Source organism: Callospermophilus lateralis, unplaced genomic scaffold, assembly GCF_048772815.1.
Source record: "Callospermophilus lateralis isolate mCalLat2 unplaced genomic scaffold, mCalLat2.hap1 Scaffold_5730, whole genome shotgun sequence".
Classification (NCBI taxonomy): Eukaryota; Metazoa; Chordata; class Mammalia; order Rodentia; family Sciuridae; genus Callospermophilus; species Callospermophilus lateralis.
Window position 1 is genome coordinate 95,001 of NW_027514504.1, and position 9,173 is coordinate 104,173.

A 9,173-nucleotide genomic window follows, 5' to 3' on the forward strand; every position below is an offset into this window, starting at 1 on the left:
CCACATCCCCAGCCCCTGGATTCTTTTCAGCTGTAAGTGACGGTAGGATGACTCCACAAATACTCCTTATTTCACGTGGGGACATTCTTTCCTAATCGGTAGTTCAGTTTTAATTGCATGCATCAAATCATTCCTTGTGTGGGTCTGGGCTTTTTCTTCTCTTGGTGCTCAGTACCTGGAGAGGAATGTCAAAGCCCGGGGGTGGGGGGTGGGGGGTGTGCTCTCTGGTGTTTGTGCATTTCTCTCCTTCCTTGCTTGCACACCAACTCAACTCTCGCTCGCTCCCTCTCTCCTTCCCTCCTTCCTTTCTTTCACTTTTGCTTCACTGTTTCTTTCCTGGTGGTGCTGGTGCTGGTGGTGCTTCCTTTCGATTACTTTCCTTTATTTTTTTCTTGATTTTTTTTTTTTTTTTAACATTTGCTGCCCCTCCCCCGGTCTCTCTCTCTCTCTCTCTCTCTCTCTCTCTCTCTCTCTCTCTCTCTCTCTCTCTGAGATTCAGAGGCCACCTTGCACTTCTTCCTGGCCGCAGTTGTAATTCAGCTTTTTACTTTTGATAAGAGTCACTTCTGACATCCTCTGCTCTCCAAAGTCTACGTGACTTCATGACTATGCTGGGCCTGGACTCAAGGGCAGATAAGTCTGCCTAAAACAGGGAAGAAAGGTGATATGATTTCCCCTGGATTGAATCCAGAAGTGCCTAACTACCACCACGGAGTTTTTGTGTGTGTTTTTTTTTTTTTTTTTTTTTTTTTCGTTTTTTTTTGTTTTGTTTTGTTTTGTTTTTTTGAGATGGGGTGTCCCTGGATTGCTCATGTTGGCTAACATCAAAGGAGACAACATCCTATCTCAGTCTGTGATAACACCTGCGGTGGTGTTATCACATGGGGTGTGTGTGGGGGGGTGTCCTTCCCCTTCCCCTTCCCTCTCTCCTTTCTCTATTTGCTGGTTAAAGCTCGAGGTCTCTGGAGGTTGCCTGATTACTCCCAGGACCTCACCTTCTCTTGTGAGTAGCTGAGGTGGTGGTTGCTGAACCCTGTCCCACCATTCTGATCTTTCACTACTCTTACTGTTCTCTTCCAGGACTTTTGCATCGAGTTCCTTCTTCCAAGGATGGTGGAATGATGACAAAGATGATGGTACTGGAGATTTGGAACACTTTTTTTTTTTTTTTTTTGTTTGTTTGTTTTTTTGGTGGTTGTTTTTCCTCCCGGATGGCTGTCAAACCTGCAGCAGCACACACATCGGTCCATCTGGAAGTGGAGAATCTCTAAAGGATCTTCAAGGAAAGCGTGGACAAGGAGGATTCAGTCCCCGGGAGACTCTTGACACGAGATGGGAAATCCCCCCCCCCCCCATTTCTTCTGGAAAATACCTAATACCAATAAAGACAGGACAAAATGCAGCACAGGCTGGCTGGCTGGCTGGCTGGCTGGCTGAGGTTTATGTAGCGCCGAGTAGGTCTACAGGTAAAATTGGATCCCAGAGCAACTGTGCAGTTACTCAGGGTCCTTGCCTTCCCCAACTGTCCCCTATCGGACCGAAGCTGCTCCCTCCCCTAAGGCCTTTCTCAGTCGGCTAATCCACCACACTTAGGAGTGGTGAAGGTGGGACACACGTTTTAGGCTTGCTTGGCTTCTTCAGTCGGATCTCATCTCGCCACCGGGTCAGAAACACAAGCATATACACGTGGATGCGCATAGCGACGGGTTTCCACCCTGTGGAACTTGGGAGTTCACAGTGAGTGCTCTGCGGTCTGAGAAAAGCAGCCTCGTTAGTTGCAGTCACTGAACGCTAGGTGGCGCAAAGCTACCGTCATTTTGGAAGGCCTGCCTGAGTTCCATTTCCAGTTTAGATATAATCTATCTACATGTATAGACATAGATACATAGATAGATAGATAGATAGACAGACAGACTGACAGACTTAGATATCTATATCTATATCCATATACAGATCACTACGCTGCAAGCCGCTGCGTCATATCTTCCTCTCTTCCCTCAGCCTACTGAGTCCCTGGAAAGACAGATGGGCACGGGCCTCAGTGCGGTTGTACTCCCGCCTTCCCCCCCCCCCCCCTACAGTAAAGTCCTGGAAGCACTGGGGGGTGGGGAGGACATACCGCTTTCACCCCTGGTATCTGATCACGTTCCTTAGCCTTTAACATGCCCCACCTAGGAGATAGCTTCTGTGCCTCTGCCCGACCCTTGGAATTTGAACTATAATCCCCACTTCCCCCATCCCACTCACTCCAATTCCCTAGTAGTAGTCCCTCCCTCCCAAGGCTGTCACCACCAGAGGTCCATAGTAAACACCTTCCCCTCCCCCCCCCCCCCCCCCCCCGCCCCTGAGAGTTATGAGGGAGGGCCTGGATGAGGTTAAGAGAGAAACGAACAAAAATAAAACAGTGATGTTTCCCGTGTGTGTGTGTGTGTGTGTGTGTGTCTGTGTCTGTCTGTCTGTCTGTCTGTCTAGTGTGTACCTGTCTGAGCCCAAAACCCAAACAGGATGGATTTGGGCCTGGGGGAAGGAGAGGGAGGCCCTTCCTGGGTTTACTTTCTGGGGAAGGGAAGAGACAAAGGAAAAAAAGGTGAGGGTGTTGCCCAGCAATCAAGACCCTTTGTGGACCAAGGCCCGAGGCCCTGGGTTTCTTCCCCAGCCTAGCATCACAAAAGAAACAAAAGTTGTGAACAAAGACAGACTCAAACAACCAAAACAGGCAATAAAATCTCATCTCAAAGACTCTGTGCTGGGCTGGGATGGGCTGGGATGCGCTGGGGTCCTTTATATCTCAGCGTTAGAGTGGTCCCCTAGCATATTCGAGGCCCTGGGTTAGATCCTCAGCTCCAGATAAAAAGAAATTAATAACATAAAGGCATTGTTTAAATACATACATACATACATACATACATACATACATACATACATACATAGATAAATAGGTAAATAAATAAAATCCAGACACTAGAAGAGACCTTGCTCACACAGACAGAGGTGGTGGTGGGGGGGGGGGGGGAGATCAAGATGGAAATCACTCTACCCTTGGCATCCAATAGACAAATATGGCTCCCCATACTCATGTCAGGGTTTCCTTGGTGGGGATGGAACCAGAAACCAGCCTCTCACACAGGGGCTGGTTTCTGCCTGGAGCCTGGAACTGGGGACTGAACACAGACACAGTTTACCACTGAGCTAAACCAACATCCCCTTTTTATACAGATATTTTTATATATTTTTGGTAAATCCATTGATTTATGAGTTGAACCCAGAAGCACTCACTTGACCACTGACTGAGCCACATCCCCATATTCAATTTATCTATCTATCTATCTATCTATCTATCTATCTATCATCTATCTATTCATTTGTTTTCTGGCTTGCTTGCTTGTTCTAGTTAAAGCTTGGTCCCGGGGTTTCAAAAACTGACTTCCAGACCACTCACGTATAAAGGAATCAAGCCTTTATTAAAGCACAACTAGTGGCGACTGAGCAGAAGAGCATAAAGCTGTTCCCCTGGCCAGCCCCAAACAATTGCAAGGGTGCCCCTTATAAGCCTCAAACCTGCAAAAGGGACGTTTTGGGGGGAGGGGGCGTCTAGCTAATGCAAGCAAGCCACGTTACAGAAGCGGGAGAGTGAAGTCAGGCGGAGGGACGCTCAGCCGATCACAATCAGCCTAGCCACTCCAGTGACAGAAGCTTAGCCCCCCCCCCCCCCCCGCTCCCCCTTTTATGGGCTAGTTACAGAAACAATGTCCCATTAGGTAGTTCCTTACTCTTAAAGGTTTCTATAGCACAAGGAAAAGAACATCTTGCTTCAGTCATGACCCTTCTACTTGGCCTGGTTGTTTTACAGAATGGGGACATAAAACAAAACGGAGTCCCATTTGCTTTTACTATCACAACTTTTCTTTGGGAGACAGGGGTCTCCTCGCGAGGTTACTTTCGCTATGAGTTTACGATCCTTCTCTCAACCTCATCCTGATCCTCTTGGGGGTGGGCGGGGGAGGATCGACATGAACCCCCAACCCATACCTTTAATTTTTTGAGCTGTAGATGGATGGACACACTATCTTTACCTTATTTACTCGTTTGTCCCTTTGTTTTGGGTTTTGTGGTGCTCAGGATGGAATCCAGCGCCCCACACGTCCCAGGCAAGTGCTCTACTACCCAGCTAAAACCCTAGCCCAAGCTTTGCATTCTAGAATGAATACATTTCCTTCTATGCTGAAGGAACACAGACACATTTATTGTACAACAAGCCCAGAGATCTTCACATCACACTTGCCTAGAAGTCCTACATACATTCATTGACCTTTGACTTTGGAAGCCAAGTTCAGAATCTACCAGCTCTGCCCAGACTCTGGCCAGATAACTGCCACGATGTGGTGTTTTGCTCACCAACAGTTGGACCTAGGAGAACAGCTTGGACTCAAGTGGACAAATACTCTTATGCATTCAGGAAACAGTGCCACTCACCTGGTACAGGAGTGTTCTTTCAACAAATGATCCCCAAACCCTTACTTTTTCAATTAAAACTAACAGATGTGAAAACTGGTCATTAATGGCACAGATCTTTTTATTTATTTATTTATTATTTTTTAGACAGAGTGTGAGAGTGAGAGACAGGGAGAGAGAATTTTTTAAATATTTATTTATTTATTTAGTTAGTTAGTTAGTTAGTTAGTTTTCCGCGGATATAACATCTTGATTTGTTTGCGGTGCTGAGGATCGAACCCTGGCCGCACGCATGCCAGGCGAGCATGCTACCACTTGAGCCACATCCCCAGCCCCAAGCACAGATCTTTCTCTTTTCGTTTTCTTTTCTTTCTTTCTTTCTTTCTTTCTTTCTTTCTTTCTTTCTTTCTTTTTTTTTTTTTTTTTTTTTTTTCTAAATCTGAATGTTACACCGAATGCATGTGTTAGAACTTCCACATGGGTCACTGACTATGGGATAAGTTTAGAGCTTCGATACAATACACGTTCTAATAAAAAGGGTGACCTCTCATGTAGGAAACCTATATGTCTTTAAGTGTACCGACTTTTTAATAATAAAAAAATCTCTCAGACACAGCACAGCATAGTACTCTAGTCCCCAGATGTGCACACATCTCCAGTGACAGAGATGTGGGGTGATTCAGGAGAATCACAAGACTAAGCCCAGCCTCAGCAACTTATGGAGCCCTGGGGTAACTCGAGAGAGAGAGAGAGAGAGAGAGAGAGAGAGAGAGAGAGAGAGAGAGAGGCAGAGAAGGGGGGATAGGTGTTGGGGGGGTGTTGCTCAGAGGCAAAGCATCTCAGAAGGAAGAGGGGGAATTTATTATAATAAGAAAACATAAGAACTGAACCTTTACAGCAACAAAACTCTGATGACTCTGCTGACACTCTGTTGTTCTAACCCATCGGAGGCCTAGCAAGGTTATCAAACAGAAAAGTGATTTTCTGGATGAAAATTCTAAATATTTGTTAGCCAATGGGCAGATAACCCACCCTGAAAGTCAATATGGCTTCACCTATGATTAGGGAGGGGGAGGGTAGGGAAAAGAGAAAGGAAAAAGGATATGGGTTTTAACATGAGCCTCAGTGGCTGAGCAGTGAGACTTATACTCAAAGCCTATAAAGTGGACCCCTGTTACATTTTCTGACACCCACCACCACCTCACCCCCCCCACCCCCCCACCCCGCTTTAATTGATTTGACAGTTGGGAGAAAAATTTAAAAAAAAAAAAAAAAGACAAAAAAGGACAACAACAGCAACAGACAGAAACAACAACCACCCTTACCGAATTTCTGAATTTACATGAGTGAATGACTCTTCTTGATTCTCAGTAACATAGTTTATACTTTTCATGGTTTTTGATTTGTTTGTATGTAATTAAAAAAAAAAAATCAGAAGAAATTATTGGTATGCATGGTGGTGGTGGTGGCGGTGGTGGCAAAAAGTAACCTGGAACCTGCTTTACTTAGGCTACTGGTTTGATAAAGTCTTCCTTGCATGGATGTGTTGTAGGGACAAATGAGGCAAGGCACCGACCGAACAGAGCAGGAAAACGGTTTTATTTGGATGCAGCCAGGTTCAGAGAAGATGGCTTTTGCTGTAAGGAATTAATCCCCTGAACCCAAAGTTCAGGTAGTTTCAGAGTTTTATACCCAGCATGTAAGGGGAGGGGCTCAGAAATTCATGGTCTGCAGAAGTTCACATAAAAGCAGCTTTTTCTCTCACTGTTCTGGGCATGTTAACCCTTGGAGGACAACACCTGAGAAGGGGAGAGCTTCTTCTCCCCTGTCTACTCTCCCCCTGCCAGCTGTTACCATGGAGTCCAGTTGGTACCGTCTCGTATCTTAAACATGTAGACATCTCTGTGAAGCCCAGCTCAAGGCCAGAGGCCTTGTTTGCACATTTCTTCAAAGTACTGTTCTGGACATGTTTGTGAAAAACTAGTAACGGGGGGGGGGGGGGGGGGGGTGGGGGGGGTGGGGGGGGGTGTCCAGCACCTGGAGTGCTGGTATCTTCTCGGCCAGTGGCCAAGTAAACAGGGCGACACGAAAATAGGAAGTTTATCCACCTTGAATTCTTTTGCACAGAGAGACTCTTTTGCTGACAGACCTAAAACCAGTCTGGGTGAAGATTTCAGAAGAGGCCCAGTTAAGACTTTTCAGTGGAGAAAGGGGGTGCCACTTCAGATGATGAATCCCAAAGACACATTGGACTGGCCCAAACATATCGCATATTTTAAGCTTCTTCTCATTCACGGCAAAGAGTAAGCAGTTTTACCTAACAATAGTTTGGTTTCAAAAGGGTTTTTGTTTTTTTTTTTTTTTTTTTTTTTTTTTTTTTGGTAATCCAATCCCCTGCTTTTCCCTTAGAGCTCTTCTCTTTTCTCTTAGAAAACTCTACTCTTACTCAGAGGTCCAAATCTCCATTCCAATGACACAGGGGGGGAAAAAAAAAAAAAAAAAAAATTCTCTCAAGCACCTGGACCCCTCCTGCCCCAAACACAGGAGTTCTGGGTGATCAATGAATTTAAAAGGCAGGAAGAATGGATCATTAACAGAAATGAACATAACCACAGTTACTACTTTCTAAGAGTTGGAAAGAATTACCCAGGGCAGAGCTTCCAACTGAAACACTGTAATTATTAGACAACAAACAGACAGACAGACAGACAGACAGACAGACAGTCAGACAGACAGACAAAAACCCTGAAGTACAAGAGACTCTCCCCTTCTCTCTCTATAACACACACACACACACACACACACACACACACACACACACACACCCCTCTCTTTCTCTACACCAAACTCTTTTTAATCGCTTGATTTTCAGTTTCTCACTTAGTGGAGCACCCCTTTTCTTTAGGATCAATCTCCTCCTGGGTTTCTTTTTATACCAAAGGGGGGCAAGTTACACATAATCCAGGAGAAGGAGGCCAAAGCAATCAGGTTATTAAGGAACATCAGGAGAGAGAAATTAAATGCTGGTAGACACATTGAACAAGTGCTCTGAAACAAATGATATTCAAATTAACCTCTTAGTGTAGTTTTAAACCAATCGGTCAGCATAAATGCAGAGTTAGAGAGACAAACTGACCCTTAAAACAGGTTGGGAATTGTGAACAGCCTGGAGAGGCCACATTTTTCTTCCTTCAGGGGCAGTGGGAGAGACTTTGCCCTGCCTGTTGTTATGTAAATTAGAACTGAGACCTGCCCCAAGCAAGCCCGGTTTAGTGTAAGAATCTTACTTCCCCGCCCTGATAACTGGCACCCCAGCCTGGCAGGAAACAAATTTTCCCTTGCAGACAAAGCGGTAGGAACCCAAAGTGGCGGGAACCACCCTTCCCCGCTCCCCTCCCCCCTCCCCCCCCCCAAAAAAAAAACCCAAAAAAACCCACAATGTCACCGAGAAGGCATAGTACAAGTACCTGCTTTATCTAGGCTACTGGTTTGATAAAGTTGGCACTTTGTTGAGGGTATTTGGGTATTTCAATCTCACCTTGACCCCTGACCCGCCCCTCTCAAGAGTTTGTGAAAGATGGATGCGGCTATTTCTCCCTGAGATTTGTGAATGTACAGGTTTATACTTTCTTTGGGTTTCATCCCGTTCTTGAAATGAATCCTGGCAGTGGCCCACATGCTACGACCTCCAGCTTACTTTTGTGTTGTTCAGAGAAGAGTTGTGGTGTGATTTCATCTTTTAGACTTTGTCGAGATTTGGTTTATGTTCCATTCTATGGTCAACTTTGGTAAACATTCCGTATTCACTTGAAAAGAATGTCTGCTGTGTAGTGGTGGCCTTGCAGTGTTCTGAACGTGCCCATTAGGTGTGGGTTGTTCGTGATGTAGTTCTGCTGTCCTTTGTTCCTGATTATTTATTTATGGCCTAAGTCGTCCTCAGCTGCTAAGGGACGAGTGTTCTCATCTCCTTGCCATAATAGATTTATCCATCTTTTCCTTTAATTCTCTGTGGTTTTCATGCAGGTATTTATTTATTTATTTAGTTAGTTAGTTAGTTAGTTAGTTAGTTAGTTATAGCTGTTGATGGACACAATGTCTTTATTTTTGTTTATTTATTTTTATGTGGTGCTGAGGATTGAACCCAGGGCCTCACGAATGCAAGGCAAGCACTCTACCACTGAGCTACAATTCCAACCCTCATGTAGGTATTTTGAGGTTATTGAATGACTTGCACACTACCTTAAGATTGTTTAATGCTTCCTCAAAGATCTGACTGTTTATCAATGTGCTATGTTCCTCCTACGCCTGGCAGTGATTGTCTTGTGTGTACCTTGAAGTCATACTAAAAATAAAATAAATAAGTGACTGGGTACAGTGGCCTATGCCTGTCATCCCAGACAGGCTTCTCTCTCTCTCTCTCTCTCTCTCTCTCTCTCTCTCTCTCTCTCACACACACACACACACACACACACACACACACACACACACACAGCTGAGGCAGGAGGATCCAGAGTTTAAAGCCACCCTCAGCAAAAGTGAGACACTAAGCAACTCAGTGAGACCCTGTCTCTAAGTAATATACTAGATAGGTAGGGCTAGGGGATGTGGCTCAGTAGTCAGTGAGTGCCCCTGAGTTCAATCCCTCCTTACAGGCCTCCTCCAATAAATAAACAAACAGATAAAAAAATACATACGTTTATTTTGTTTATTTAGGTGATGAT